The 22,791-nt window shown below is 49.1% G+C and overlaps 1 long non-coding RNA gene across 1 annotated transcript; it reads left to right on the top strand.

The window, feature by feature from the left end:
* Positions 1-18,002: 18,002 nt before the first annotated feature.
* Positions 18,003-20,043, top strand: LOC123139016 (uncharacterized). Its single transcript, XR_006469431.1, has 2 exons — positions 18,003-19,023; positions 19,217-20,043. It is a non-coding gene; the product is annotated as an uncharacterized lncRNA (long non-coding RNA).
* Positions 20,044-22,791: the final 2,748 nt, after the last annotated feature.

The following is a 22,791-nucleotide window of genomic DNA, read 5'->3' as shown; positions in this document are numbered from 1 at the left end:
ACGAACTTGTGCAACCTGTCATGGCTGCAGGTCTGCCCGGTTGCTGGGTGACGTAGGCAGGTGAGTGGGCGAGGTGCATACCATGTGAAATCGCTTTTCTCTGCTTTGTCCCGGGGTGGTGGTGGTACGAGGACGGTGCAAGAAACCGAATGATGACTACGCCTCGATCCGGCTACCACGGACACCTTTAGTTGAGATGAAATCGATCGGTTAAGACTAGCCATAGTGGATAGTAACATAGAGCAGTAACATGCATATGTTATTAGTCCATATTACTATCTTCATAGTGGGCAGTAACATAGAGATAGTAATTTGAAGGTTTTTATTTATTGTTTTATGGGATCTATACTAGTACTTCAACTTTGTGATCTATATGTGGCATGTATCAATATGAAATTTTGTTTGTCAGTACCCATATATAAATACAAGAACACAAATTCAAACGGATCCATAATAAATAATAAGTGCCAATAATATATAATTAAGATATATAAAACATGTTTAGCAATACATGGATCAAGTCTCGAATATAATCTATCGCCGCCCAAACTTTTTCCATATATGCTCAATCAAATCATTTTTTAGAGCCTTATGCATCGGACGATCACGAATTCTAGCATCTCTTTCAAGTACCTCGGCAAATATTGGCATGTCACCGTGAGCAAATACTGATGGGAAAACAATTGATGAGCCTGCTTCCTCATTCAAATCAAGCATATTCCCCGCCTCTTCTTTTTCATCCTCAACTATCATGCTGTGTAGAATGATGCAGGCTAACATAATATGATGGAGATCGCCCCGGTCATATAAACGTGCCGGGTGCCGTAAAATAGACCATCGCGCCTGGAGCACACCAAATGCATGTTCCACATCCTTCCTTGCACCTTCTTGATGTTTAGCAAACAACCTCTGTTTTTCTGTTTGAGCCATTGGTATTTTTGAGGCTACTGTAAGAGATAGGCTTAACACAAAACACATCTATTTTGGTGACCTGGAGTATTTGGACTGTTCGAAATGATTGTATTTGGTCAGATACATAACTTATTCCTCTTTGTATCAAATTCTAACATCTAAATACTTATCTTAATAAAACTGCAGTAGGATAATCCTACTGTTTCTGCTATATGAAGCATAATCAATCCTTTGTTCAAAATGCATGTCCTAAATAGTGTCTCGATGTGATATATCACTTGTTCAATGAAGAAAGCAAAAGCAAAAGGATGTCAACTGAAGCTTACAGTTTTGGTAATTCAGGCTACACCTACACACGCTGAATCAGACTTAGAAATTCTGTCTTAGGTGTGAGTAAAGACTTGGCAGTACAGAAATTCCCTGAAGACCTACACACGCTGAATCAGGTATTCGAGCTAAAGGAATTGCAATTGGCGAAGATTGAATTAAAAGTAGAGATTTATACCATGTAGGGTTTGGAGTAGAGGATTCCATGAGAGGGGGTAGAGGTACGATGGTGTGAAGGGGCTGGCGGACGAGCTCGTAGCGCCGGGGTAGAAGAGTTGTTGTGGCCAACGGTTGGCACACGAGCTTGCCGGGGCGCCAGGGACGTGCTGCTACGGCGGCGAGGTCGCCGAAGACCGAACTGGCGCCGCCTCCTTACGGGCACCGGACTTGGCCATGATTTGGGTGGCCTCGCGCCACCGGCCAGAGCCGCCGCCGGGCGGCGAGACGGGGAGCGGGGCGAGGGAGATGGAGGCAACAGGGAGGGAGAGGATGGAGGCGGCAGGGAGGAAGAGGATGGAGCGGTGGGGAATTTTCCTTCGCGATGGAGACGCCGCAGTGGATCGATTTGCATTAAAAATTGTGGGACCAAGCGCGAAGTTACGGTAACCAGCTATGTTACTGCTATGCTCTCTCTCTTCATTAAATTATTGCCACATATGCAAATCTGCTGAGTTGGAGTTTATGTTACTGCTGAAATTACTCTCACTATGGCCGGTTTAACTATATGCAACTCTTATATTTTGATCTGTCATGCGAGCATATCCCGAGAGTGGCCGAGACCCGAGAGAAGTCAGTGTAGGTTTGCTCGAGAGAAGTCAGATGTAAAGAAACGAGAGTAGGTGAAAAGGCCGTAGGCGGCAGCAGCAGCAGGCTATGCACGCACACACTCCTACATTGCAAACACGTACTCTGTGGGACAAAATTACTGTTATGACCTTTAAGGCTAACAAAATCCCGATTTGACCTCGTTTACAAAAAAAATCGTTTTTGACCTTTTTAGGAGACGCCAACATCCCTGACGTCTGGATTGCGAAGCAGACGGCACGGATCCTGGCGTCTGGCCCCTGGCCCGCACTGCCCGCCTGCCCGTTGACCTGCTGACGTGGCAAAGGGGCCAGACGCCAGGGACCCTGGCGTCTGGCCCTGGTAAGTGGATAACCCCCACGGGCCGAGCCCACCCACCCATCTCTTTTCTCCTGGCGGCGCACGAACAGAAGGCTTCCTCTCCTTCGCCCCTCTTCTCCCTCACACCAAATCCTCACCTGATCTACTCCATCCTCCACTCTAGTTCGTGGATCTGGGCCCCCTAAGCATCCTTGAGGTATTCTCCCCCGTCTCCTCCAATTTATTTGGGTTGAGTCCTCTTCTTTTTGATGCATTATTCAACACTAGGTGATGTTAGATGAGTAGATGGTTTCTTTGTTTTAGGAAATTGTTTGTAGTTGATAGATGATTTGGTAGGCAGTAGATGATGTGTAGTTGAACATGTAGGCAAAATCAATTCCGTTTTATGTATATGTTGTCCATAGGTTTTTTTTTAACTAAGAGGGGTGATGAATACATGATTTTTGTATGTAAAATAGACTTGTTTGATAATTTGGTTTGATAGATGATGTGTGTATGTGTAGATAATCCTATTGTTGGCATACTATATTTGCAAAAGATATGGTGAAATTTGGTACTCTAGATGATATGTATTTGCATATGTGACACCATATTATTTGACAAATTTATTTGATTGAGATGATGTTGGTATGTTTGAGAAGAATTATGTGTGCATATGAAGAAGAAAAAAATGATATGGTTATGTTTGAGAAGAATGGTGTGTTCATATGGCATAACTTGGAGAAGAAAATTGTATTGTTTTATATTGTTCACGTATTCATAGATGTTTGTGATTTGTTTTGTAGGATGGCGGATGGTGATGGACCTTGGTATGACGGATTAATCGATGAGTGGGATAAGGAGCATCGTGCTCGTGCCATTGAGAATGGACAGGTAAGAAGCAAGACTGGATCAATTTTTGTTGTTTCTCATTTGTGTTCTTGTATTGATTATTAAAACATCACTTTATTTGCAGCTTCTAGTTGCTATGCGCATGAGGGGTCATTCCGCTGATGACTTTGATTACGACCCGCGCTATGAGCCTTACATTCGGAGATTGGGTCTTCTCCCATTCATGTTGCAGTTTAAGCGACGCGCTCCGCCGGTGAACCACGCGGCACTGACCGCACTTGTGGATCGTTGGAGGCCGGAGACTCACTCGTTCCACCTTCCATGTGGGGAGCTGACGATGACCCTACAGGACATGGCTATGATAAGCGGCGTTCCTATCAACGGACAAGCTGTTACCGGTCGTGTCAGCGTGGGTAATTGGCGAGAACGGACTGCCAATTTAATTGGTGTTCAGCCCGAGGGCCCTCAGGAAGGCAAGGCCGATACCGCGAGAGTGAGGCATTCTTGGCTAAAACTGGTCAGAGGAAACACCAATCCGTGCCCTGAGGGTGCCAATGACGTGGTTGTGCAGCAGTACGCGCGGGCCTGTCTTTGGTATATACTAACCAAGGTAGTCTTCTCAGATGCAACCGGGAACTCAGCCCTCTGGATGTTCTTGGAGCTACTCAATAACTGGGATACCCAGTATAGCTGGGGTTCGGCCGCACTAGCATATTTGTATCGTCAGGTAAGAGATATTTGCAACCATTTATCTTGCATTTGTCATGCACCTCCATATCTAACATGTTTGTTTGATTGCAGCTTGACTTGGCGTGTCGGAGGAAGGGAGGTACATCCTCATTGTCTGGGTTTGTTTGGAGCCTATCCGTGTGGATGTGGGAGCGGATCCCGGTTGGACGGCCCGATTTGAAGAACCCCCTCATGGCAAACCCACGGGGTAATCATGACGGGTTGCATGATGATGATCCATATCGGCGCCCTACACTTGCTTACTATTGGGAACAAGTGACAGTCTACATAGGAAGCTCGCATGTGCGATACAAGTGCTATATGAACGAGCTGGACACCTTGACTGCTGAGCAGGTTTTGAGAAGTTCGATGAGATAAAATTTAGTCAAGAATGAAACTTATGTAGCTAACAATGTATCACTTTGTTTTGCAGGTACATTGGTTGCCTTATGTGGAAGATCGTGACTTTGATCTTAATGAGATGTGCACGCGTGATAGCCATCTTTGGCGGGCGAGGTGCCCAATGATATGCTTCTTTGCAGTCGAGTGGCACTTTGTAGACCGTGTGGCAAGACAATTTGGAAAAAGACAAGGTATTCCAATTGAGGAGAGCAAGGAGGAAATGCTATCTCTGCATCGGTAAGCAAGCATGCCTTGAGTATGTAGTAGAGCATTGAATAAGTCAATGTTTGCTAATGCTTTGTCCTGTGCATCATTTGTAGGTTCGATCGAAGGAACAATCAGGATATATCGGATTGGGCAAACAAACACCGTGCGTGGATAGAAATTTGGAATCAAAGAGACACGTTAGTGCAATGAGAGAATAGACCTCACAATCAGTCAGCATATCAGAAGTACCAAGTGTGGTATGCGGATCGTTACCGGTTAAAACTGAAGCCAGGTTGGACTCACGAGGAGTGGTTGGAGTTGGTGTCTGAAGACCCGGAGACTGCAGAAGGTTATCATACCTTCAACACGGCTGTGAGAGACACCAGAGGGGCTCATGTTGACTACGCACCGATGCATGATGAAATTGTAGTCTGTTTGACCTATTCTAACATACTTGCATCATGTTGTCTTCTTTCAAATACATAAGTTTTGTGTGTTCATGAATTGCAGGGCAGAGAGTTGCTTCTGTGCGTCAACGATGCCAATGTTGCACTGAGTCATCCACCTGGTGGTGCATTATCTGAGAGGACTCTTAGGAGCACGATGGAGGTTAGTCGCAATATATTATAAAAGTTTCTTTTCGCGGATTAGTTATTTGCATCTCATATCATAGCATATTTTGTGTTGTCGCAGAAGTTCAAGAAGCGGTTCCATAAGATGGCAGCTATGCTTTCTTGCCATGGTGCTCAGTCCAGTGACGTGTATGCACCTGGTAGCCGTGCCGCCAGAGCTAATAAACGGCGTTATGTCCAGAACGAAGAGGACATAGAGGAGGAGGTCAATGAAGAGGAGCCAGCACATCAAGAGGAGACAACACATCATGATGAGCATGAGTATGATGCAACACATCAAGAGGATCATGAGTATGATGTTGATGCTCCACAACCATCACAGGTTACACAACCGACACAAGGCAATGCCCGCTCTAAAAAAGGCAAAGCAATAGCTAAGACACCGGGCCAGAAAGGTAGAAAGAAGATATGGAACACTCAATTCCATAGTCCAGAGTATCCTCATCAATTTATGCCTACGGGAATGCAAAGATATAAGTCCAACAATGATGCAGAGGCGGAGGAGGCTAGCGAAGAGGAGGAGCATGAGGCTAGCGAAGAGGAGGAGCATACACTTGCAGATATCGTGAAGAGAGGAAGGAAGAAGTGAGCTTGTTGTAGTTTGTTTCAATGAGCTTGTTCTAGTTTGTTTCGATGAACTTGGTGTAGTCTCTTTCCATGAACTTGTCGTTCTTTCCATGAACTTGTTGCCGTTCGAATTAAGTTGCACCGGATTCATGAAGTTGCTATGAATGTTTGACATGAATTTGTCGTTTAAAAGTAGTACTCAATGATGTGATTTATGTGAATTGTTGTTTCCTGTGATGTCTATGAAATCTGTTGTTTCTTGTGATTTATGTGAATTGTTGCCATGAAATCTGTCAAAAGGAGGACTCATTTAGTCATTTATATGCACAGGGTGCCAGACGCCAGGGTCCTTGGCGTCTGGCTGTAAGTCAGGGGACCAAATGCCAGGGTCCTTGGCGTCTGGCTGTAAGTCAGGGGACCAAACGCCAGGGTCCTTGGCGTCTGGCAGTCGACTGACACCAGAAACAGGGTAAATCAGGGGAGCCAGACGCCAGGGTCCTTGGCGTCTGGTCCTGGTGCAGACAACACTTGTCTTTTCACTTGTAGTTTTGTCTTTTCACTTGTAGTCTCGAATAACATACATACATAACCATTGCATAGTCTTTTCATACCACTATAGTTGAACAGACACACAAGGTTCATGACCACGATGGTCTACGATAATAGCAAATGACAAACATAGTTCATGACCACGATGGTCTACGATACAATGTCTCGAATGACATAGCAAATGACAAACATAGTTCATGACCACGATGGTCTACGATACAATGTCTCGAATGACATAGCAAATTACAAACATAGTTCATGACCACGATGGTCTACGATACAATGTCTCGAATGACATAGCAAATTACAAACATAGTTCAAATTACACAAATAGTCTCGAATGAGAAGTTCATCACATACAATGTCTAGAATGACATAAGTAGTTCATGACCACGATGGTTGAAACGACATGAACATCACATATAACTCGGTTTCCTGTAGCAATGCAAGTCAACAACCCTTTTCCATTCCCATTCTTCCAGCATTTCTTGAATCTTGTCATCATTAGTTATGTCAACCAATTTTCTTTCCCCGGGGCCATCTGACTGCCTCCTGCTGACGTAGTACACAAAATCCTCTTCCTTCAACCCTTGCTTCAACATGAATTTAGTCTTCAACCAATCGAAAGTGAGGTCCACTTCACTAACTTGCACAATACATGGAGACAATCCATGCACATGAACAATAGGGCTAAGCACCCACTGAGTTTCGTTAGCCATCTACAACACACAAATCTCTTAGTAGCTAACCTATGATACATTAAACTATGAGGAAAACAAACTAGGGTTTTCACAAAAGTATGATAAATTAAACCAACCAAAAAATGGGGGTGGAGTTGATTTACCTTCTAGTCTCGAAATCCTGAAGATCCAATGGTGAAACCGGACCGATTTGTGAGAGATCTGAGGGGGGGTTAGGGTGCTGGACGAGGGAGTCACGTTGGCAGGGCTAGAGGTGAGAGTGGGTGGATATGAGTGAAATGAGAGGGGTAGAGGTGGAGATGAATGGATGAGAGGGCTAGAGGTGGGCCCAAAATCTTATCCACTCGAATCTTATCCATCAGACATATAACTGCAATAATGCTCTCTGCACACCAGACGCCATGGACCTTGGCGTCTGGATGTCCATCAGACACACCAGACAGCTTGTCTGGTCATAGCAAGCCAGACGCCATGGACCTTGGCGTCTGGGTGTGGGCGGCAGACGCCATGGACCTTGGCGTCTGGATGTCCATAAACACACGTCTGGTCACATGCGTGACACACCAGATAGCATGTCTGGTCACCTGCGCGAGCAAAGCAAGCTAGACGCCAGGGTCCCTGGCGTCTGGGTGTGGGAGGCAGACGCCAGGGACCTTGGCGTCTGGTTGTCCATCAGACACACCAGACAGCCTGTCTGGTCACCTGCGCGAGCAAAGCAAGCCAGACGCCAGGGTCCCTGGCGTCTGGGTGTGGGAGGCAGACGCCATGGACCTTAGCGTATGGTTGTCGCCTGTCTGGTCACCTGCGCGAGCAAAGCAAGCCAGACGCCAGGGTCCCTGGCGTCTGGGTGTGGGCCTGGTGTTTTTGCACACAGCTTGTTAAAGTTTTTGCTTAGCAACTTGTAGCAAACACTGTTAAATATGAACAAAGCATGCTAGTCTCAACCAAAAATATGAACAAAGCATACTAACTAGTCTCGAATGACGAACATAGTTTGCACATAATCTCAAATAGTCTCGAATGACATAAGTAGTTCATGACCACACAAGGTCTCGAATAACAAGTTCATACATTAAACAAAGTCTAGACAGTTCATCATCGACGCCGGTGCCTTTCCATTTGTCTACTGAGTAGTACGGGGCCACTTTCCCTTCTTGTCACGTGCCTCGTCCTCCTCTCGTGCATCGCGAGCCCTTGCAAGTTTTCTTGCCCTCTCTTGTTGACGAGCCTCCTTCTCTTTGCGTGCCCTCTCTTCCTCACGCTTCTTCCGCTCACGAGCCTCCTTCTCACGACGCTCCCGCTCCAATCCCGTGCATAGGACTCCTCGAATAGGCGCTGCCTCCGTAACCAATCTTGACGTTGGTCCTCTTGGACATCTTTTGGTACCTCGTGATCTATCCAAGTGAAGTACTTGCAAAGTGGAGGAGGGGACTACATATAAACCATGTTTTTGTTAGACATATGAGTGAAAACTTGTTGATGTTTTTTGTATGTGCACCTAACATACCGGTGGTATGTCATATGCGTTAGTTGGCCTTCGACGATCATGTGCATAGTTGGGACACACGAAAAACCTTCTACCTTCCGTCCATGACTTGTCGCGGTCAGTGGACACCTTCAGCTTGCAAACATCAGCACACCAACATGTTGGTGTGGGCACATCCTTCTCCTTCTCCTTGTCCAAACTCGCCTCCATCCACGTCTTCGGCATGTCCTCTTGGTCCGCGCACGACGGCCTCGTCCTAGAACCGGATGAAGCCATGCCTACAAAAAGAACAATTGTTAGCACAAGACATAAAGAGAGTAAATGCGTAAATACAGTAAATGAATAAATGCTAGGAATTGTATGAACAAATAATATACCATTATTATTAGATCAACCATCTGGATTAAGCAAATAACCGAAGGCCGATCCATTATCAACCATTCCTCTACGACCACCACCACCTCTAGCACTTGTGCTTCCTCTCCGACCACCACCACCTCTAGCACTTGTGCCTGCTCGACCACCACCTCTAGCATTTGTGCTAGCTCGACCACCACCTCTAGTACTTGTGCCTGCTCGACCACCACCTCTAGCATTTGTGCTAGCTCGACCACCACCTCTAGCACTTGTACTCCCTCTACGAACACTAGCACCTCTAGCACTTGTGCTCCCTCTACGACCACCACTACCACCTCTGACACTTGTGCTTCCTCGACCACCACCACTGTCACCTCTTCCAGCTCGTTCACCATCGGTGCCGCCTCCGCGACTTGTTTTTCTTTTTTTGGTTTTCTTATTCTTGCATGTCCGCTCATTGTGTCCCCCTTCACCGCACACCCCACAGTTGATAGTGTCAGGAGCCTCCATGAAATGACCGCTACCAAATTGTTTCATGCCAGTGTATCCAGCCAGGTCATCCATATCACCCCTGAACCTCTTAGTTCTCCTTCTACCCTTCGTCTCCACCTTCGGAAGAGGGTCTGGCCTAATATGAGGGCCATGGTACTCAGGCCACTGTGATTGGTCCAAGAAAGGGCGAAATCTTGGCGCCCATGTCAACCTAGTAGCTTCCAGATGGAACTCTTGCATCCGCACAGTTTTTCCATCACAAACATGTATGTTTCTCGCCTTCGCCGCCGTTATCAAATGCGAGCATGGCCAATGATACTTACTAGGCCTCTCGCACTGACACCACCGAGTCTTCAGTTTCACCTCAAATGCAGCACCACCATATTGTCTACCATCTCGTGTTGTGCCACCTGGCTCATCAATTTGATAGATCATTTCAATTCTATCGAATATGATAACTTGTTGTCGTGAAGACTTGCTTGCTTGTAACTGCAACCATTCATCAACCTTTTCCGGATAATCCTTTTTTTCACCTATCCATTTTGCAGTCTCTTCAGAATGCCTCTGAAAGTACTCATTAAGCTTGAAGAAGGTGTACTCCACTATTGCAGTCACCGGCAATGCACGAGCACCCTTCAACACATTGTTGAAACATTCTACCAGATTGCTCGTCATGTTGCCATATCGCCAACCACCATCGTCATGAGCGCGTGCCCACTTGTGCTTCTCGCTTAAATTCCTAGTTAAGAAGTCTTTTCCCCCTTCATTCACCGATGCAAAGAGTTTGTTGTACCGAGCATCGAAACCTTGGGTGGTGAAGGCCACACATACATGGGTAAGGTCTTTGCTGAGCTCCTTGCTCTTACATGCCCGGTAAAAGTTGGCCACGAAATGCCTCATGCACCATCTGTGGTGAAGCTTTGGAAATCCTGGAATAACAATGTCCATTGCCTTGAGTATGCCATGATGCCGGTCCGATATGATGCATACCTCCCTAGCCCCAATCACGTTGTGCCTAACATGACCCATGAACCACTCCCAGTTGTCTTGGTGCTCGGAAGGCACCAAAGCAAATGCACACGGCAACACGTTGTCGTTTGATGAGTGCGCCATTGCTACCATTAGTGTGCCCTTGTATCTACCGGTCAAGAACGTGCCATCTATAGACAAGACCGGACGACAATGCTGAAACGCCTCCACACATTGTCCATAACTCCAGAAGGCACGGTGGAACACTCCCTCGTGATCCTCGGCCACATGAAACATGCCCGGGTTCCTATGTGCAATGGCGGCCAACAACTTTGGGAGCTGGTTGTATGCTTCTTCATAACCACCATACAACATCCTAATAGCATTTGCCTTTGCCTTCCATGCCTTCCCATACTTGACTTCATAACCAAATTGTTTTTTCACCGTCCGCATGAGAAACCTCACTTTCACAGTGGGATCAAAGCCTATGTCTTTCATCCATTTGTATCCGAGATACTCAGATGTGAGTTGACGGTGTGTCTTTCTAATTCGTTTAGATGGAGGTTTGCATCTATGAGTGGCAACACAACTTTTTAACACCCATTCTTCGGTTTCTTTAAGCTTTCTTGCACGAACCTTCCATGGGCATCCTTCTTGCTCACACACCACAGTGTAACGCAACTTCATGTCGGAGTGCTCAACATAAAATGGCCTATGGTTTCGAATGGCATAGTCAGCCAACCAAAACTTCAGCATAGGCAAGCTCAGAAACTTCACTCCTTTCTTCAAATAAGCATTCTCGTCCTCATTCTCCACCCTTGGTTCTCCTAGATCCGGGCATGGTGTTGCCTCAATCGCCGTCATTCTCATTCCATCGTCAACAACAGCTTTATGGGCAAGGCTGAGATCTTTAAACAAGTGAGTTCTTTTTTGTAAGCCCGTCAGCTCAAAGTGGATTTGGTTCTCCTCCTTTGTGAATCCATCCTCGTCCAACTGTTCAACTGGACCCTCGTCATCCGAGTCATACGCATATTGACGCCTAAAAGGCAAGTCACGATCCATGTCCTTTTGCGCTATGTACGCATCCAAGTCACCAACATCATTACCATGAAACCCTTCCTCTTGCTCTTCGTCGTCATCATAAGCATCTTCATCCTCTTGAATTACTCCGTCACTAGCAATCACCTCAACTTCATTTGCTTGGCTAGTTGGTGGTTGGCTAGAAGCATTGGGGGCATACAACTCAACCTCATTTGCTTTGATAGTTGGTACACGGGGACGTGGTGGGGGATAAACATTGGGGGCATCAACCACAACCCTATGCTCAACAAGTGGCACCATTGTCCTCTCGCTCATGTCATCCATTGGAGAAGAGACATGCCAGTTCAAATCAAAGGTAAACCGAGGAGATTCAACCTTGGTGGCAAACAATTCAAGTGACTTGTCTTCCGATTGGGATACTTTTTCCTTGTATACATCCCAATGCAAATCCGAGGTGATAGGCATACTTTTCAAGCGAGATTTGGCTCCAACTCCAACATCATACCTTCCTATTAACTTAACATCAACATTGGTGTCCATCCACTTCAAGACTTGTCTCACTTTTATAACAACATCCTCATAGCTAGGGCTTGTATCAAAAACCAATGGTTCCTCACCCGTGTCGGCATTGTTACTCAAGAATGCCTCCTTGTCAATGTAATGAACATTAACAAGTCTCTCCATCTAAAAATAACATGAATGCATTTAAGACTTCAATGAGAATTGGTGTTTATCCAAATACATCTTATTATACCCAAATCATATCAACACTAAATTATTGGTGATGTCCACAAAAGTATCACTAATTAACACACACTAAACAAAGTTAACCCTAATCACTAACTAACCCTAACCCCCAATCTTTCTACTCAACAAACATATATTCCTACTACACACCATGCATAGCACTATATTATCAAAGTTAAACAAGCCATTCACACTAACATAAGGGGGAGAAAACATGAACTGGGGTTCCACCAACATGTATAAAATGCAACCAAAATAACAAGACTTAACAAAAAATAATTGGATGATTTGGGGGAGATTAACAAGAGCAATCCACCTAAGGGATGTACCTTTTGGAGAGGATTTGAGGGGGGAGCTTGAGGGGTGAGAGAGAGTGGGGAGGCAGCAACTCTTCTTCAAGCTCGGGCTGGATTGGGGAAAGTGTGTGGGGTGGGACCCACACACTCTCCCAGTGGGGTTATCCACTTACCAGGGCCAGACGCCAGGGTCCCTGGCGTCTGGCCCCTTTGCCACGTCAGCAGGTCAACGGGCAGGCGGGCAGTGCGGGCCAGGGGCCAGACGCCAGGGACCCTGACGTCTGCTTCGCAATCCAGAAGCCATGGATGTTGGCGTCACCAAAAAAGGTCAGAATCGAAATTTCTTTTCAAACGAGGTCAAATCGGGATTTTGTTAGCCTTAAAGGTCATAACAGTAATTTTGTCCTACTCTGTGTAGGAGTATGCAGCCGGTCGTGGCCAGTGGATGCATGCAGAGCAGGTAGGTGCGCGGGACATGAACGCCGTAGCTTATGCCAGGTTGGTTAACCGGGGCTGGGCCGGGTTAACCTGAGAGTACACGCATGCACGTATGGCCGGCAGCAGCGCCATGACTGAAATGCGAAGACTAGTCGTCGACCCGGAGTCCTACTACTAGGCTTGCCAGAGTACCAGCCAGTCTGCGTGCATGCGCTGTCCACTGTTCCAGCACGTACGTACGCCACGTTCAGCGGCTGGCAGTTTCGTCGGTGCTCGCTAGGTGAAAGGTGGTGCCCGCACTTGTATATATCAGTACATGTACAGTGGCCGGCCGAGCCCAGCGAGCTACGCTGCTGCTGCCTACGTACTGCGACAGTACGTGCACCGCGGTGCGACCACTGTGCACATGTACGCCGGCCGGCAAGGCCATTTCATCGGTACGCTAGCTAACCTGGGCACCACGGCACGGCGCACAAACGGGGAAGTTCTCCTCTAGGCCACGGTGCTTTTCTTCTGTCGCTCCATCCAACCGGAACCGGCCACTCGATCACGAGCTAGAAAGATGTAGGGTGCATTTGATTACCTTCTAGAGCCCGGCCCAGTGGAGACTGTTCAAATGTATATAATCTCTGGGATCATGTTTTGCATGTCGTTTGGTTGGCTTTGTCGAGCTCAGCTCGCATCCTTTCCATAGTGTAAATTGCACAAGGCCGCATATCAAAAAACGGTCGATCTGAGCGTTCTCGTGAACCAGGTTGAGAGCGATTTAAATTTCATGCGGGCCAGTTTCTATTTACGAGCTAGGCAACCAAACAACTTTCACTTAGTCCGCCATAATCTGTTTGGGCTTGATGCAGCCTACCAAACGCGTCCGTACTGCACCGAGCCGTCACGGTCGCATTACCGCGATGGATCGTCGATAGACTGAAACAACACCTTGATTGCCGTTGCTTTTTTGAGACATATACGTAGGTGCGTCGTGCATACCATCATAAGGATGGCTGCTTGGCCTGCGACAGATGGCGATGCAAAGAACACTGGGGCACGGATCTGATGTGTCCATATGTGTGTTGCACATGCTGATCGTATGCATGCTTTCCTCCCTTCTTCCAGGGCGGTATCCCTGCGCAGGGGCGGAGCCAGGAATCGAGCATAGAGGGCCAAGAAAAGACCATGACCGTACAAGAGATGTAACACAAAAAGATGCTTGTTCTTAGTATAGCATTGATGTTAAACTGTGGCGAATATGTTTTGCAGTTGAAACTAGTATAATCTTTTACTAATTTGGCAGAGATCTATGTCAACAAGGCCCATCGAACAAGTCATCAATAATCTAAACCACGCTTGTAGTTATTTGCTCGTTATATATACCATTGATTTACATTTTTAATGGATAGTTCGAGGGTGAAACGAACGACTTGAATAATTTGGTGGTATCTTCCTCCGTGCTTTATGCAATCCTAGTGATTCAGTTATCGGACGCTTAATTATATAGTTTGCAATTGATAAAAAAAGGTAATTCCAACTGATGGCTTGTATAACTACCTGTAAAATTACTGAATTGCAGTATACCTTTGGACTCGGGCTAGATTAGAGTCATGCCGTCACGCTTGAACCGCCGAGATCGGAGATTCGGATAGACGGGGACCTTGGGCAATTGGATCAGCTAGTAGTAGACCTGTACCGGCGTGCAGCAACCGCAGTTCACTGGTAAGACAGTCACCGGCGTGGAGGCTCGCCATGTCTGATACTCGAAGAAAACCTAGTGTAGATGGCGCCGGCAAAGATCGAGGATGGACTTCCTATCGAGCACGAAGCGAATGACAATCACCGATCACCTACGTGCAGAACTTATTCGAAGACCTATGGGCTAATATATCTGGGCTTGGCCCATTCCATCACGTCCGTGCTGGGTGTTTGCATATGGCCATAAATTAAGGCCGAATTTCCCTAAAACTAAGGCTAATTAGCGCTCAAAGCACTAGTATTACCTGTATGTATTGTTGAGGGGGGCCGATTGATGGGGGGTGTCTAGCCCCTGCTCGCACCCCCCTGTCTCCGCCCCTTGTCCCTGCGTCTCCGTAGACCCGGCTTGGTTCATCGTTTCAAGACCAAAAAGCTAGTGCAATATCCGCATGTTTGGTTGGGTGTAATTACAGTTAGAATGAGAATTAAACGAGTGAGAGACTTTGAATCTATCGTATGATCAGAGAAAATAGTAGCCGATGAGGGAATTTTCAATGGAGGGTAGATTTTATTAGCTCAAAATGAAGCATTAAGAAGATACAAATAAAAAGACTACACTCCTCCTTTTCGCAATTAAGATGTACACAAATAACATTGACACACATACAAAAAAAAACACTGATAATAGGAAAGTCACGCAAGCAATTTATAGTAAGTGGGGTAAACCGAAGGAGAAAAAACTCCACATCAATCAAAACTTTGATCAACAAGGTACAACAACGACCATATCTGGAGGAACCACCTCTTGACATCACAAACACCGAATGACGCTCAAGCACCACTATCGACAGATTCAACCACCGAATGCTAGATCATTAATTTTCACCCTAAAGATCAAGTCCCTTCATCTAGGTAACGAGAAAAAACATCATCATTCCCATGTTTAGCCAACAAAGGTCAAACATGAAGTTTTATTCCGAAGCTCGAGACCTGTACTGAGAAACATCACCAAATCAGAGGTATTTATGCAAACTATATTTTTGGTAAGTATGTGAATGAAGGGAAGGTTGTGGAAGGATTTCTATGCCTACACCATATCATAGGCACAACTTCCGAGACACTAATTTTAGCTCTTGTAATGGTTCTTGATCGTTACAAGTTATCAATTTCTAGGCTACGACATCAAGGATATGATAGTGCTTCAAACATGGTAGGTGCATTTGATGGTTTGCAAAGAAATATTCTATATGAAAACCCTCATGCTTTCTACATCTATTGTTTTACCCATCGTTTGCAGTTTTGTTTGTATCCTCGTTGCTAGTTCTTCTTGCCCATGTATTCATGATTTCTTTGAGCATGTATCTTTGATTCTGACCTTAAAAACTTCATCTTGCAAGTTGGTGGAAGAATCTCACAAACATATTTTGGAAAGGCTTGAGAGGGGTGAAATATCTACAGAAAGAGGCACGCATCAACAAACTAGTCTTCCTAGATCTTATTGCCGATAATTTAGACTAGTCTTGCTAAACTACGCACAAAGATCGATGATGATCGGTTGAATAATTTGATGATATGCTACACCAGACCTAAAATATTTAAATCACTCAACGATGATGTTATTACTCAAATTTTTCATGTCACGAAGACTCGAAAATGTATTTTACCGAGGTTTCGTTAGCACTTTGTTGGTATGTTCCGTGCTTTTCAATGTGAATAAGTTTTTACAACTCCACGACAAATTAGTAATTCTTACCTTTTAGTCTTGCGGGGTCTTATCTGGGGTGCTTCGTGAGCACTATTATTTTATTATGCCATTAGTTGTCGTATTTATTTTTAGTTCTTATTCATGTTTTGTCTTTGGAAAATACAATATCGGTTGTTTGACTTCGTAACTATTGTGAATTTATAGTTCTCTAGTTTAATGTCTCATAGTTGCATAATATGTATCCAAATATACAGTTGCGATCGTTGTATTTTTAGTGAGCTCGCAACCTGCTCTGGCTCTGCGCAAAATCATATATGTGCCCTAGCATTATTATTTTTTTAGCTTATTTAGATCATGTGTTTGGCAGGTATTGGCAGTTTAGCTGGTTCATTTAATAATTTTATTTATTTTCACATTTTGGAGAACATACAAAGAAATCCCGTAAATCATACATGTACGTAGTATCGATATTAAAAAATGGCTATTTTCATCACTGATTTAGGTGATATTTGCTGGTTTAGTCAGCCGACTGGTGTGGCCTATTTTATGTTTTTGTCACATATGCACTTACAAACAGGACTCACCGATCAGGAATCATGTCAGCAGAATTAAACGGTGGACAGGAACTAGCTGCAACAGATTACACCAACAGATGATGCTTTTTGAACACACCTGAATAATAGATGTTCCGTGCAAAATCAACCCAAAGCTGTTGGATCGTGCAATTCCCTCAATTTCGACAGCAGCCGTCTCAAAATCCCTGGGGTGGGGAAAGGGGAGAGTAAACAATGCACATGAAAATGCAAGCCTGAAGTTACATTACATGCACGTACTGTACCGGAGGCAGTCGGGTCCTCGTACAGGGTATGTGAGTGCACCTACAGTGCTGGGCCCAAGCAGCATTGTCCGGCCCCCTGGGTCGTCCGTCCGTCCGGGCAGCTAGCGAAACGACCAGACCGGACCAGGCGGGCCGCCCCCACCCACGTCACGCACGGCCGTAATTAATGCGGAAAGCACGGCTGTGGAGCAACGTCCCACTCCTCCCGTCCTGGTTTATCCAAGCATATCCAAAGCCGCGCTGGCCCCTTCCTCCCGGCCGGGCCGGGTCGGGGTGGGGGTGCCCAGACGCCGCCGGCGACGTACGTACGGCCGCAACTTGCCTGCGCGCGCGCGCGCGTGCAGGCGGCCAGGCGCCATGCCGCCTCGTCCGTTGCGTTTGAATGCAGGGAGGGCTATCAGGCCATGGCTAAGCTTAGCTCGTCATCTTGAGCTGTCCGGTTTGAGGTTAATACCAGAGGTAGATACGTGCACGGTCTGGGCATTGGGGCCCGGGTGTCTCGGGCTGGTCCAAGCGTCGGCACTGTTGAGTTTTCGTTGGCGTCTAGCAGCTCACTGGGAGCTAGCGAAACGGAGACGGTATGATGAGGGCGGGTGGCTGTCAGTGTGGCTCGTTCTCGTTGCTCGCTCCGGTGTGGGGAGGTCGCTGGCTGGTCCCGGCGGCCGGTGGCGGAGGGGAGGTGTGGTGGTCTCGCCTGATGGTGGCGATGGTGGTGGTGTTGGGATGCGGTCGCCTGGGGCAGGCGGGCACATGGCCGCGCGCAGCACCAGCAACCCCCTTGCCCTGTGCCTCTGCCCCGCCCTTTCCCTGCTGCAACTACTACCACTGCTGCTGCTACGCCTACGTCCCGATTACTATAACCGAGCCCCTACCCCTTTCCACATACACATCACGCGTCCGCCGTTCAGACCAGGCCGTCTTCGCCACTGGATGGGTAGATAGGTAGGTGGAGTAGATGACAAGACACTCCATGGCATTCCTGAACTGAACCGCCGGGAAACACGCAAGGGAAGAAGAGAAACAACCGTCAGTCACGGTCAATACTCTACGTGCCAAAATTAGCAGATGCATCGCAAGCGTACGTGCATTCGTTTGGTAGAGCAACCACCATTTAGGCAGAGGTAACATGTCCATTTTTCACACTAACTGCGCGCTAGGTACAGTACTAGCCATGCTACACCGATGGAGCGCCCAGTAGCAGCGCAGTAGGGCACTGCTGTGAACTGGCTGGCCCAGGCGGCTAGCTAGCCGCTGCTGCTGCCACTAGCTGCAGCATGCAGGGGCAGCTACTCTGCGTCAGTCCGTCGGGGTGCGTGTGGGTGTGGGGCGGCTGACGGCGGGTCCCGCGCGCGCGTACGTGCCTCCCGGAGCGGGACGCGCAGGCCGTGGCTAGTAGCGCCGGCACGTCGAGCCCCACCACCGCACCGCACCACACCACCCCACGGTGGATACGTAAAATCCGGGGGAGTACGTCTTCCGATGCAGGCCAGCCAGCCGCGGTCGCCTTCCCGCCGAGACCGGCCCGGCCCGGGGGCAGCCCCGTCATTTCGGCCTCCGCTCCCCGTGCTGTACCGCCGCTGCCGCAGATCTAGGCGCCCTATTTAATTTCGTCTAAGCCGCTCACTGTCACAGTGGAGGGTTGGGAGGGAAAGGAGAGGGAAGCCGAACCAGTTCGTCCGTTCGTTCCGGCCGTGTGGATTGGACGTTTCAAAAGAAGAAATCGCGAGCCTAGCTACAGAAAGGGCACCAGTTATATAGAGAGAAAGGAAGGAACTGCACCGTCTCGAGACCTTTGAGAGCGTGTGTCGAGCGGAGGAAGACGAGGAGCAGAGCGGGCAGGCAGGTGAGGCCGGCGAAGTTCACAGCCAGCTCTGGTGCTTGCTTTGGTGATATTCATCAAGCTCTCGTCCATGCCGCTTTGGTGGTGTCTCGTCTGCCCGCCCCCTGCTGCGTGCATGTGCGTATGATCGTTTGGGCTAAAGCGAGGTCTTGTACATGTCGTCCTTGTATCCAGCACCTTCGATTTCTTTAGCATTTCCGCCTCTGAGAAGTTGCTCTGGCCGCCCCAAAGCGGGCTACGGCTGGCCTAGCTAGCTTCCCCTGCTTTTGCTTTCTTCCCGTTGGAGCCGCTCTCTCACGCTCAGTCGCTCACACGCACTTGCCTTTTCTTGCTGAGCAGGAGGTAGCAGGAACCAGGCAGCTGGGGAGCGCATCGCATGGAGGAGAGAGTGAAAAGAGGAAGAGCAGAAGGTGAGGGCGAAGAAGCGACCCTAACGGAAAGGAGCCCGCTTGGCCCGCTGCTGGGCCCGCCCCTGAGCTGAGCGGGAGGGAGGGAGGGCGGGGTGGGAGGAGGAGGAGGCGGAGGATCTCCTCTCACGTCAAAGGTGGGGGAAAGCATAAAGGGGCGAGGAAGGAGGAAGAGAAGGTGGTGGAGTGGAGAAAGCGAGCTGCAGAGAGGAAAGGCACCAAGCTTCAGTGAGTGAGCAAGGGATAGAGTGTGAGTGAGTGTGGGAGTGAGCGAGTGATACCTCTCCCCCATATAGCTGAGGCAGAGCATCCGGTTCTTCCACCACCACCACCGCATTGCTCCTCTCACTCCCCACCACAGCCAGTCAGTGTTCTGGTGAAGTTGAAAGAGGAGGAGGCGCCGGCCAGTCATGGCATTGCAGGAGCAGGAAGAAGACGAGGAAGATGAAGATGAAGGGGAAGACGGTGAGGAGGATGGGATCATGACGAGGAGGGTGCTGTGGGGGAGGAGCTGCCGCTGATTTCCTCCCCTGACCCGACCCGAGGCGCGCTGCCTGCTCCGGAGTAGTAGTAAGATATTGGCACAATAGGCTCAATCACTTTTTCTTTCCCTTGTTTTGCTGTTTTTGCGCTCCTTTCCCCGTTCAGTCAATTGATGATTGCATACTCTTCCCCGTGTAATTTCTTTTCCTCCCTGTCCCTTCTGATCTGTTGTTCTTGGTGGTTTCCCCGATTCGGAATGCAAAACGCTTTCGCAAACACAAAAGAGGAACAGCATGGAGCGGCAGCAGTAAGTACTTTGCCCCTACTGTGCCCTTCGAGAGCATGGCAAATCTTCCCCCGAGCCTTGTCCCCATCCCCTTTGTTTCTTGCGTTCGTTCTCATCCGTGCCGATCGACCGGCTGTGCGCATGTGCCGTGCTGCCGCTGTTCTGGATTCAACCCGCACAGCGAATTGATCGAGTGCGACGAATGAGTGAGCACGCATTAAGTTTGGTCTGTTGCTGTTGCCATGATGAGTTCGGAGCTGTGTGTGCGGCGTGGCGTCCGGCCAGACGGCAACGCTCCAGGAGGAAGAAGACGGGGCTGTGGCTGGAAACGGAGGTGGCGCCGGCCCTGCTTTCCGCCGCGCGCGCCGAGCCGTTTGCGCACGCGCGCGCGCTCGCACCGGCCGGTGGACCTGCGCTCGCTTGCTTGCTCGTTGAGCTTCCCGATTCCATTGTCTTCTTCCCCATGTCGTCTTCTCGGGGCGTTCAACTTGTGTCATCCGCTTTCTGCGAGAGAGGGTGTGGGAGTGTGTGACAGCCACAGGGCGTCAGCTATGGCTATGGCTACGGCCACGGCCATGGCTAGGTGCATTTACTACTCCGAGTGTGGCGCCCCCACCTGATCCGTGGGCCCCGGCGCGGCCGTGGCCATGGACCGGCCGGACGGACGACGCCGTCTTGTTTGAAAAGCGAGTAGCATGCATGTGGATCGTGCCGCGCCGATCGAGATGGGCGCGCGACCGCGACAGGGATGAGCCCCCCGCCGCGCCGCTCGGGCCGATTATTTTTTGTTGCTGGCACGAACCGGCCGAGACAAAACAAACTTGGGAGAGCGTATCCGAGGCGAACATCGTACGGTCCTCCGTCGCTCGTGAGGTGCGTTGGTGGGCGTATGTCGACGTGTACGTACGAACGTATAGATACCGCCGAGAGGTGCATGCAGGCTGCATGCATGGGCCTGCGTCGTGTCGATCGCCGTTGGTGTTTTGCTGTCCGGGACCGGGAATGCCGGCAGAGCAACTTGCGCCGCGTGCATGCATGGCGCGGGTGAGGAGCAGAGCAGAACTTGCGTCGCATGCATGGTTGTATGAGCTCGCTGCACCGCATCGGGACCCTGCTTCCGAGTTCCGACCTGTGTTGGGCTACGTTGGGCTGCGTAAACAAAGCGGGAAAGAAAACGGACAGGGAGTGATCGAGCTCCGTTCCGACCGTGAGACGGAGAGGCAACGGCGGTCGTGTCGTACCGGTACGGAGTTTTTTGGTGCTTTGAAGCGAGCTGCACAACGGCGTGGGGTCGTGTGTGGCCTGGTGTACGTGTTTAAAGTTATTAGCGAGCAGCTAAAAGCTAGGCCATCACCTGACTGAGTAGGGCTGTGTGACCTGGGGAAGCAGAAGAGGACAAGGTGCTGCCTAGCAGCAGCAGCTAGTATTATTATCTGACGAAGAGACCGGCTACATTACGCCCGTGCTCTCGGTTTGAGTGGTCTAGATTTAATCAGACAGAGCTGGCTTGATGGTGCGTCTGTGATCCTCACTGTCCGAGAGTTGATCCTGGTCTGGAAATCTTTTCTTGGGCACGCAGGGTTAAGTTTTATTACTGTTTCCCTTTTGCATCGCAGTCGCAGCTCGGCACACCGACACATGAGTTCGTACGTACGTACGCCCGCGCGTGGGTCCAGTTAGTGGTGGCACGTACGTACAGTAGATAGGCTGGCGTAGCTGGGGACACGACGCGACGGTGGGCAACCCGGCAAGGCCGGGCAGGGCAGTGAACACGGCCGGCCGCTGATCATGCACCCACGAGCTGCCGTGTACGTGCGACGAGTTACAGCTACTAGCTAGCTACAACTGTAGGCTGCACGTACGCCCGTAGGCTAGGCGTGTCGCCGAGCGGGGCGAGACCACGGAGAGCACCGCGCCGTGCGTCGTCTTTCTCCTCGATCTGACCGCCGATTTGACACGCGCGCAGCACGTACTGTTCGCCCTGCGCGATCGCGCATGCACCCGTCCGCTCACCGCCCAACATCACTTAAATTTCACCGCGCACGCTGTGCAGATGCAGCCCGCGCCGCAGTGAATCTTCTTGGTCCATCGTCGCGTTCGAATTCTTGACCCAAACAGTGTAAAAGGCCACCTTTCTTTCCTCACAAGAGCATTTGTGCCGCCGAGCTGGTAAAATGCATACTCGGCTGCTGGCCACCGGGCCGCCAGAAAGAGACAAAGACGCTCAGATTGGCGGGGAGTCCATCCACGGCGCCCCCCCCCCACCATGCCTCGGCGTGGTCACCACGGAGCAGTGCAGTGGTCACCACGGTGACTAGGCCACCAGGGAAACCATGGCATGCGCGCCAGAAACAGCGCGCTGCCGGCGAGCGCCTAGTCGCGTACCAGGAGAATAGGAGATGTCACGCAGGCGCCGTCGATGTTGGCTGCCTGCCTGTCGCCGGTACGAGACGGGTCGACGGATCATGTTCATGTCCTCCTGGATGCCATGACGGGCGACAGACAGATCGACGGGCAACGCGAATGCTGTGGCTACAGAGAAGCGAGAGCCGCCATGCCATACATTGATGCTGGAACAGTTCGTGGGCGATACATCGATGGGGTGATAATTGCGGGACCAGCGTTAACGAGTACAGTAATTAGAGGGTGCTTAAAGGGAAAAGCGTGGCCTTCGTTTTTTTTTTGAGGATAAGCGTGGCCTTCGTGATGGAGCAATGATGGACGAGGGGATGGGGCTG

This window comes from Triticum aestivum, chromosome 6B, assembly GCF_018294505.1.
Source record: "Triticum aestivum cultivar Chinese Spring chromosome 6B, IWGSC CS RefSeq v2.1, whole genome shotgun sequence".
Lineage (NCBI taxonomy): Eukaryota > Viridiplantae > Streptophyta > Magnoliopsida > Poales > Poaceae > Triticum > Triticum aestivum.
This window is presented reverse-complemented; position numbering and strand designations above follow the sequence as displayed.